Below are 10,297 nucleotides of genomic sequence, written 5' to 3'. Positions count from 1 at the left end.
TAAAGATTCGATGAGCTATTTGGCCATGCCTTGGAGTCGAATGCCTAAAACGTTTGGAATGACAGAAATGGCTAAAGGGTACTTTCCACACTTTTTCAATACGGAAGCCAATCAACACGCCGTTCTACCCCATTTGCCTGAGGCTCACTATTACGACCCCGACAACATGCGTACCGAACAACGAGAAGCTTTCTACGCTTGGTACCAGACTCACGCCTCCGACCCTTTCGACTTTCAGGAAGAAATGCTAAAGTATTGTCGTTCCGACGTGGACGTTTTACGGCGTTGCTGTGGAAAATTTCGAGAAATGTTCATGGAACACGGAGGGGTCGATCCTTTGAAAGAAGCTTGCACCATTGCCAAAGCGTGTTCCTTAGTGTATCGACAACGATTCATGCCTGAAAACACCGTGGCTGTCATCAGTCCTCAAACGACCCACTATGTCAAACGTCAATACTCGGTCAAAGCCCTACGTTGGTTACATTACTTGTGCGACAAGGAAGACAAATGGATTCAGCATGCCAGCAACGGAGGAGGCGAAAAGACCATCGGAACGTATTCGGTCGATGGCTGGGACTTAGAAAACCCCAAGATCGTGTACGAGTTTAACGGTTGCTTATTTCACGGATGTCCCGTCTGTTACCCTGATCGTATCACTAAAAATCAGTTTTTACAACGAACCATGGAAGACTTGTACCAGGACACTTGTCAGCGACGCCTAAGGTTAGAACAGCAAGGATACCAAGTGGTGGAAATGTGGGAACACGAGTACGATCACCGTATGAAAACAGATTCCGAGTTTAAACGTGCCGTGGAAAGTTACAAGCTGATGGACCACCTAAACCCGAGGGATAGTTTGTACGGAGGAAGGACCAATGCCACATGTTTGCTGTACCAAGCCGACGAAGAGAAAGGAGAAGAAATCAAATACTTGGACGTGTGTTCGTTGCATCCTTACGTGTGCAAATATTGTCCCTTTCCTGCAGGGCACCCACAATTGTTCACGGAGCACATCGACCTGATAAACATTCGACAATACGAAGGCTTGATCAAGTGTAAAGTTTTGCCTCCCACGAACCTATACCATCCCGTCTTACCTCACCGTTGTCAAGGCAAACTGATGTTTCCATTGTGTCGTACTTGTGCCGAAACGTGCAACCAAGACCAACCTTGTCAGCACACCCTGTAAGAACGGGCCTTGACGGGAACCTGGGTCAGCGTAGAATTGTTCAAAGCTCTGGACATGGGATACCAACTGTTAGAAGTGTACGAAATTTGCCACTTTCCCAAGACAGAACAATACCACAAGGGTAACCCCAGTCAGAAAGGCAGTTTCGCCGACTACGTGGATGCCTTTTTGAAACTGAAGCAAGAAGCCAGCGGCTATCCTTCCTGGTGTCACACTTCCGAAGACGAAAACACATTCAAAGAGAAATACTATGAACAAGAAGGCATCTCTTTAGACCACATCGAGAAAAACGAAGGCAGGCGGTCGTTTGCCAAAGTGATGTTAAATTGCTTGTGGGGTAAAATGGCACAACTACCGTATTTACCCAAGACGGAATATTTGACAGAACCTTCCCGCTACTTTCAGATGATTCACGACAAAACCAAATACATGAAACACGTGGACGTCGTTCGAGAGGATTTGGTCTTGGTCAATTACGAAGAAGATCTGGACTTTGTACAAGACGACCCCTTTGGAAATGTCATCATTGCGGCTTACGTGACAGCTCATGCTCGCTTAAAATTGTACGAAGCTTTAGAACTGTTAGGGGATCGTGTCCTGTACTTTGACACGGACAGTTGCATCTACATCGATCGACCGGGTCAGCAACACCCTAACATCGAAGAAAACCGTTTAGGAGCCTGGACAGACGAACATCCCGACGACAAGATTCTAAGTTTCGTCAGTGGCGGTCCCAAAAATTACGGCTACGAATACCGGGACCCACAAGGAGAATTGCACACGACGTGTAAAGTGAAAGGATTGACTCTGAATTATCGTACCAGTCGTGTGGTGAACTTTGGGGTATTGAAAGAAGCCTTGCAATCGGGAGAGGATACAAACTTTAAAGTGACCACCTATCAACCGAACAAAATTGTACGTTTACCCACTCACCACATCGTCAGTCGACCCTTGGAAAAAGTCTATCAAATCGTGTACCAGAAGCGAGTGCGACTTCCCAATCATTTCACCTTACCGTATGGACACGTCGGTATTGGTCTGTATATAAAAAGGAACCCTAGGCAAGATCGATAGTTCATTGTGACTACCAAGACCGAGCGAACAAGATGAATACTTTCAGAGAGACACAAAACAAGTTTAGACAGGCACAATTCAAGTGTGGGGCTTCTGAAGTGGAATGCGATTGTGAGCCTTGCGACTTTTCAACCTGTGTTAGTGACGGTGCCAGAAGAACCCGTCACCCAGGACGGGACTGTCGTGGACAGGCCTGAAAGACCCTTTCGGGAGGACACTTTTGTGACCTTACCCCCTACTATAGAACTGGTTAGAACATTACCCAAAACATCTTGTACAGACACTTGTGTTTATTCCACGTTGATGGTTATCATGTGCCTTTTATCCTTATACTTAAGCCTTTGACTTTTATGTATTTTTGTCTTTCGTATTCATGTTTGAAACATTCAATAAACGTGTTCTGAAAAAAGTACATAAATTCTTGTCTTGTTTGTTTTCGTGCCACAAGTGACATTTCTCACACTATGGCTACCTCTGCTGTCTCTGCTCCCTCTTCCTCCACTGTCAAAGTCATCGACGAACACTTAGATCGTGCCAGTTGGGAGGCTTTGTATCTTCGCCATCCCTTTAACATGCTCATTGCTGGACCTAGCGGTTCAGGCAAAACCGAATTTGTCAAACGTTTGATCGAACATAAACATCATTTGATCGATCGACCAGCTCAGCGGATCGTGTGGTGTTACAAAGAGTGGCAATCGGCGTACAGCCTCTTGCGAGAAAGTCAAGGCGATTCCATCGTGTTTGTGGAAGGCATTCCTAAAGAAGACGACGGCATCGTCTCTGACTCCCGTCAAACTCATTTGGTCATTTTCGACGACATGTTAGGAGAAGACGAAGAAGAAATTAAACTGTGGTTTACGCGCAAAGGGCATCACCGTAATGCCAGTGTCGTTTACATCACCCACAATTTGTTTCAACAAAGTAAAGCCCATCGCACCATCAGTCTCAATGCGCATTACGTGGTCTTGTTTAAAAGCCCTCGAGATAAATCGCAAGTGCAAGTCTTAGCCAAACAGTTAGGAACGCCTTGGCTGACTCAGGCGTACGACGATGCGTACGCCTATTTACTCGTCGATTTGAAACCTACGACCCCCGAGGATTTGCGATTTCGTACCCACTTGTTTCACCACTGGTGCCAAGACGGAGGGCCTGTCCTGTACACGTCTCCGTCCTCGACTTCATTTCACTCCACATAAAAAAAATCTATAAAAACCTCAGACCCTTTTTCGTCTGTCTCACACAGTGTGAACATGACGTCCCTTCAGTCGCATCTTCCCGTCAAATTGATTCGTGCCTTGTATGGCATCAGTCGAGAAAAAAATCCACAAACACGAGCCCGTGTCTTAGAAGCTAGTCTCAAAGAAGTCTTACGATGGTTCACGGTGACGGCACGTCAAATACTCCAAGGAATCATTCAGATTCCTCATCAAACCAAACGCTTTTTCGATCAAAACAAAGTCGCTTTGGTCCAACTGGCCGATCCCCGCATCGACACTCAAACCAAAAACAAATCATTTTGAAACCTGGAGGGAGTGGTACTCTAGGAGGGGTCATCATTCGCTCATTCTTAAGATGGGATCCTAATACCCCCAAAGTTATCCCCAAGAAAAAAGTCCAACGAAGCCCCAAGAAGAAGAAGAAAAAGACCAGGTCCCCAAGAAGAAGAACTTCTCCAGTGGCAGGACCCTCCTCTTACCAGACACCACCCCGGGAAAAGAAAAGAAGCCCCCAGAAAAAGAAAAGTCCACAGAAGAAAACTAGTCGCAAGAGAGGCACCTCGGCCAGGACGCAACCTTACACCCGCAAACCACGACCTGCCACGGCGGTGACCGCATCTCCGGCAGCCTCACGTTCATCCACTTCTCCGTTGATGACACCAAGAACTGAAGAGTACTTGGAGACGTTGATCACACCAAGAACTTCTCCGTTGATGACCCCAAAAAGAACTTCCCCAGTGGCAGGACTCTCCAATTTAGTGGCAGTGGCTGCTGCTCACAAAGTACCTTCTCCCAAAATCAAAGTTCATGAAAGATCAGGTATGTTACAAAGTTTACTGGATTTGTCCAAGCAAGAACTGGCTCGATTTAGTCCGTTGCGTACCCCTCCACGACGTGTCATGCCTGTCCTCAAACTGATACGCCGTAAAGACAATCAGTGGAGACGCGTTCCAGTATAAAAAAGGCCTGTGACCAAGTCGGGTATCAGTGTTTTTTTGGTGCTGCTGAAGACTCAAAGATGTCACCCTCCAGAAAACCCCAAGAAAAGACAAGAAAAGGACTACCACCACGTTTAGTCAAACATGGGGACATGTTATCTGTCCTGTCCAAAGCTTCTTCACCTCTACGAAAAAAAACTCATTCAATCGGCCTCCAAAGAGGTCATCGATACCGTGTGCGAATGTTGTTTGAACGTTTTGAAAGGCACGATCCCTTTGTCCAAACACCAGAAACAATGCTTAGGCAAACATCGTCACGTTCTTCGCCAAATGGTTCAAAAGAAAATTCCCATTCGTCAAAAAAAGAAGATGTTAGTGCAACGTGGAGGTATTTTGCCTCTCTTGTTAGGTCCCATACTGAAAGGAGTCATGGGAACCATGTTGGGAGGACTGGTGGGAGCAAGATAAAAAGGCCCTCGGAAGTCCCAAGATCTCAGAATTGACCCCTGACAACCCTATGGAAGGACGAAAACTAGCTTTAGTGCCTTACAAACGATGGATGGAATACCATCGGTGGCAAGAACAACGCACCCCGCATTTACCTCCCAATCCCCATTTGAGCGAGATGTCCCAGTTACAACACGAATTGCAGGCCTTAATGGATCGCCAAGATTTGTCCCAAACAGAAAAATCGCAAAAGTACGGTCAACTCTTGCAACCACTGCAACTCTTTCACCAGAAAGCTTTAGACGAAACAGCTCTACCCACTCTGAAAGATTTTAAGACCTTGATGAAAAGTCCAGCACCATCACCAGTACCAGTACCAGTACCACCACTACCAGTGACGAAGACAGAAAAAGGAGAAGAAGAAGAAGAAGGGTTTCAAACTCCACCAGAAAAAGAACGCAAGTTAACAACACCACCTACCTCCAGAATTGGATGGATTAAAAAGATGATGGCCATCCCTTCTTCATCATAAGAGAAAAAGAAAGTGAAGACAGAAGTGAAGACAGAAGTGAAACAAGAACCGATATCCCCCGCTCAGATATCCTCCTCTTCAACACCTCTTGCTGGTCGCACACGCAAAGCATTGCAATCCAAGAAAGTACCCCAAGAGAAAAACAGTAGCATCTTCCAAGAGTGGGTGCCTTATTAACACACCAACCAACACAAAAAATGGAAAAAGTCTTAGCCAGCATTTACTACGATCCCTCCCATCCTGCAGGTTACGCACGAGTTCAAAAATTGTATCGTGCTGCCAAAACGCGACTGAAAAGTCTCCGTTTACCTCAAGTGCAACGATGGTTACAAGAACAAGCTACCTACACTTTACACAAACCCATTCGACGCAAGTTTGCCAGAAGTTGCACCCGAGTGGAAGGCATCGATCATCAATGGCAAGCCGATTTAGCCGATGTCTCTCATTTGGCCAGCTACAATAGTGGCTACAAATATTTGTTTTGTGTCATCGACGTCTTTTCCAAATTTGCCTGGGTCGTGCCCTTGACTTCCAAATCGAGCAGCGAGTTAGTGCGAGCCCTGCAACGGGTGTTGAAACAAAGCGGTCGTCACCCTCTTCGATGACAAACGGACAAAGGCACCGAATTTCTGAACCAAGCTTTCCAAAAAGAATTAAAGAAACGTGACATTCATTTTTTTACCACCGAGAATCCCGAAACCAAAGCCAGCATCGTGGAACGTTTTCAACGCACTTTGAAAGAACGCATGTGGAAATATTTTACGCATCACCACACTCTGAAGTACATCGACATCTTACCGCACCTGGTGCAAGCGTACAACCAATCTTACCATCGAAGCATCGGACGTGCCCCGCAAGACGTGACTCCCGACAACGAAGTGCTGGTGTTTGAGCGTCTGTTCGGTACGTCCCCGACGAGGGCTGTCCCCAAGAAAAGTGGAGAGTTGGCCGTAGGAGATTTTGTGCGCATTGGCAAAACCAAATGCACTTTCGACAAAGGTTACTTACCTAATTGGACGACCGAATTGTTTCGCGTCACTGGACGAGTGCATGGCCGTCATCCTGCCGTCTATAAATTGGAAGACATGAACAGAGAAGTGCTCAAAGGAACGTTTTATTTGCCCGAGTTACAACGTGTAACCAAAAAAGAAGACGACGTGTACGACATCGAAAGCATTCTCGAACGCAGAACCCGTAAAGTGGGCAAACGACGTGTCAAAGAAGTCAAAGTACGTTGGAAAAGATATCCGCCCAGTTTTGATTCTTGGATCGACGCTTCGCAAGTCATCGACTATAAAAAGAAGTGACCATCATGCCCTTTCACACAGACGCAGCTACGTCGACCACTCCTCCATCACCTAGTTCTTCTGTGCAAGATTTACAAAAACAACCTTTGTGGGTGTGGTGTGGAGAACGTGTGCCTAAAACGCAAATCGTCTTTTTCTGCCAAATCTTCGTGGTGTATTGTGTCATCGGGGCAGCCATTGCCAATTTGAGTTTGCAACAAGGAGACAAACAATTGTGGACCATTTTATTGAGCAGTTGCATCGGTTACCTGCTTCCCAATCCCTCCCTGAAATTCTCTTCGAACGGGAACAACGGGAACCTTGTGTCCAGTGCCAGTGCCAGTCACCACTCCAACAACAATAACAACCAGAACCCCATTTTGGGCGGAGACACGCCTGTGACATCCACTAACCCCTCGGACAGCCACAGAACTCTGGAATTATGAGTCACGAAAACCAATTTTACTTAACCTTACCCAGTGACAGTTCCATGGAGGTGTTTCCCCACAACACGTTGTGCTGTTACACGGCTAAATTACCTCAAGCCATCCAGTTAGATCACGAAGCCCATTGGGAAGTGGCTTTAGTAGAAATGATTCACCCTACACAAATCCAAAACATCACCGAAAAGCAAAACACTTTTGAGGTCGAAATCCTGAACCAACAATTACAAGAAGCCATGAATGACATCGGGTTTTCAGGGGACACAAGACCATCCAACAATTCACCCTTCAATATCTACACCTTGAAAATTCCCGCAGGGTTTTATTTTAGTGGCCAACATTTGGTGGACACCATTACTTCCAGGTTCGAGTTCGCCTTTGGCAAAGCCTTGAACAGAGTCAAAAAAAGTGTCACCCTGGAGTACCATAAAGTGGCTCGTCGCTTACTGATGAAATTTCAGGATACCCAAACGATGTCCATCAGTTTTAATCGTGACTTGTTTGATATTTTAGGTGGAGACACAAAAATGGCTCCAAATTTTAAACCGAAGATCAACAGCAATACGGAATTTTACAAGTTTTTTCGATTCCCTGTAGAACTGAAACAAGGACTGAATTTGATGTTCGTGTACTCCGATGTGGTGGAGTATAACGTGGTGGGACACACCTCTGTACCGTTACTGCGTGTCATTCCTTTCAAAGTGGATAGTACCACGACCAGTGACCAGGAAGGTGGAAACACCTATCACGTCCACCGGGAATTTGTGCATCCTCATTATTTGCCTGTCAGCAAGTCGTATTTGGACACGGTCAACATTGCTATAAAAGGAGATTTGGGACAAAATATTCCATTCACCAAAGGAAAAGTCACGGTGAAACTCCATTTTCGAAAACGGTTCCCTCACGACTCGTAAGTCATGTATCCAGTGTATCGAGGGGTTGCACGACAGCGAGGACACGGTTTAGGAGATATGTTAAAATCGGCCTTTCGTTCGGTGGCCCCGGTGTTGAAACCGATGGTGACGCCTTGAAAGATGCGGCACTGACGCAAGGCAAAGAATTTCTCCAAAATGTCATCATCGACAAACAAAACCCTAAAGAAGCCTTCATGAGGGCAGGCAAAAATGTCTTGCTGCAAACGGGTAAAGACCTTTTGGGCCGACAGGACACACCTATAAATGCCCTGCACGCTACCGAGTCAAGCATTCAGCAAGGACAAGGCAGAAAGAGACGACGAAGAAAACACCCTTTCATCAGACTTCAAGCTAGAAAGGCCAAGAAAAGAAGAACCGTTCGAGACTTAGACTTTTTCGATTATTGAGACACTGCAACAAAAAAATGATGCACCGAGAGTCTTGCGCCTGTTCCAAGACGGAACTGGATCTGTTTGTCATGCCCCCCACCATGATGACCATGCAAGAATCCCAATGGGTGGAATTTCATCCCGTCTCCTCATTGACCGATTCCGCTCCCATCGAGTTTGAAATCAAAGGACAGCCCGAAGATTACATCGATCTGAATAGCAGTTACTTGTACCTGAAAGTCAAAGTTCTAGATAAGGATGGAAATGCTATAGACACTGAGCCAGTAGCTCCCGTCAACAATTTCATGCATTCCTTGTTCAGCTCAGTGGACTTGTACTTGAACAACAAACTGGTTAGCAGCAGCATGGATACTTACCCTCACCGTGCCTACCTGGAAAATCTCTTGACGTACGGAATAGACGCCAAGAACACTCATCTCAATGCCTGCGTGCTATGGGAACCTGACGAAGCGGGCGAATTTGATAAAACAGGTCTTGAAGCTGACCCCAAATCAAAAACAACCACCAATGAGGGATTTGTAGAACGAAGAAAGAGAATCATAGGACCCAACCAAAGTTTAGAACTGATGGATCGTTTGCATTTGGACATGTGGTTGCTAGAAAAATATTTGCTGAACGGGGTGGATGTCCGCCTGAGACTGAATCGAAGCAGTACCGCTTTCCATTTATTGGCTGATGCTGGCGAGTACAAAACCAAAATCCAAGAAGCCAGACTCTACGTACGTCGTGTGGAAGTGTTACCTAAAGTAGGTAACGACATCAGTCAGACGTTGAGCAGAACGACCGCCATGTATCCGATCCGACGCGTAGAAGTGAAAACTTTCACCATTCCTAGGGGACAGCGATCCATGATCGAAGATCATCTGTTCCAAGGACAGCTACCCAAACGTTTGATCCTTGGTATGGTCTCGAATGAAACCTTCAACGGAGCTATCACTAAAAATCCTTTCAACTTTCATCACTTCAACGTGTCCAAGATTGAAGTCAGTCGCGATGGCAAGACCTTGTGTACCCGACCTTTCGAACCTGACTTTGAGAAGAAGAATTACTTGAGATCGTACTTGTCCTTGTACGAAGCCACGGGACAGTTAGGAACCAACACCAGTCACGGCATTACGTACGACGATTATGACGGAGGCTATGCTTTGTGGGCTTTTGATTTCGCTCCAGACCAAGGCAGCGACGAGGGACATTTCCACCCTATAAAATCCGGCCAGATTCGTGTGGAAATTCAGTTCGGAAACAGAATCGGTGATGATGATGTAACGTTGAACGTCATCCTGTATGCAGAATTCGATAATACCATAGAAATCAACAGTTTGAGAGAAGTCATTCTAGATTACTAGAAGCCATGGAAGACTGTTATCCCTCTTTACCTAGTGGAGAAGCTTTGAAGATGGAATGTGAGGAGACCGTGGAAGGAGAATCCCAACACAAAGACGAAAAGGACATCGTGATCAAGTCGAGATGGCCAGAACAAGAACAGCAATTGGTCTCCTACTGTGCTACATACCTGGCAGACACAATTACGACATGGATGAAGCATGATTACTATGGATGTCAAAACATCAGTCAAGAAGAAAAATTCAACGAATATCTCGACGAAGCTTGGAGTCTGTTTAAAAAAGACGTGTTACGTTGGTGGTATAAAGACTTGCGTGAACATTTCTGTCCTCCATTAACGACTCGAGAAATCCATTACATCAAAACCCTCTTTGACAAATTCAAAGAGAAAGTCGAGATCGAAATTGATCACTTATTATCAGCAAAAGAACATTTAGTGACTTATTTTGATCGTGATTTTTCTAGAAACGATGAGAAAGTAAATCGTTGATTTTTTGACTTGT

Source organism: Sinohyriopsis cumingii, chromosome 11, assembly GCF_028554795.1.
Source record: "Sinohyriopsis cumingii isolate HCF-2022 chromosome 11, ASM2855479v2, whole genome shotgun sequence".
Classification (NCBI taxonomy): Eukaryota; Metazoa; Mollusca; class Bivalvia; order Unionida; family Unionidae; genus Sinohyriopsis; species Sinohyriopsis cumingii.
Note: the sequence above shows the minus strand (reverse complement) of the source record.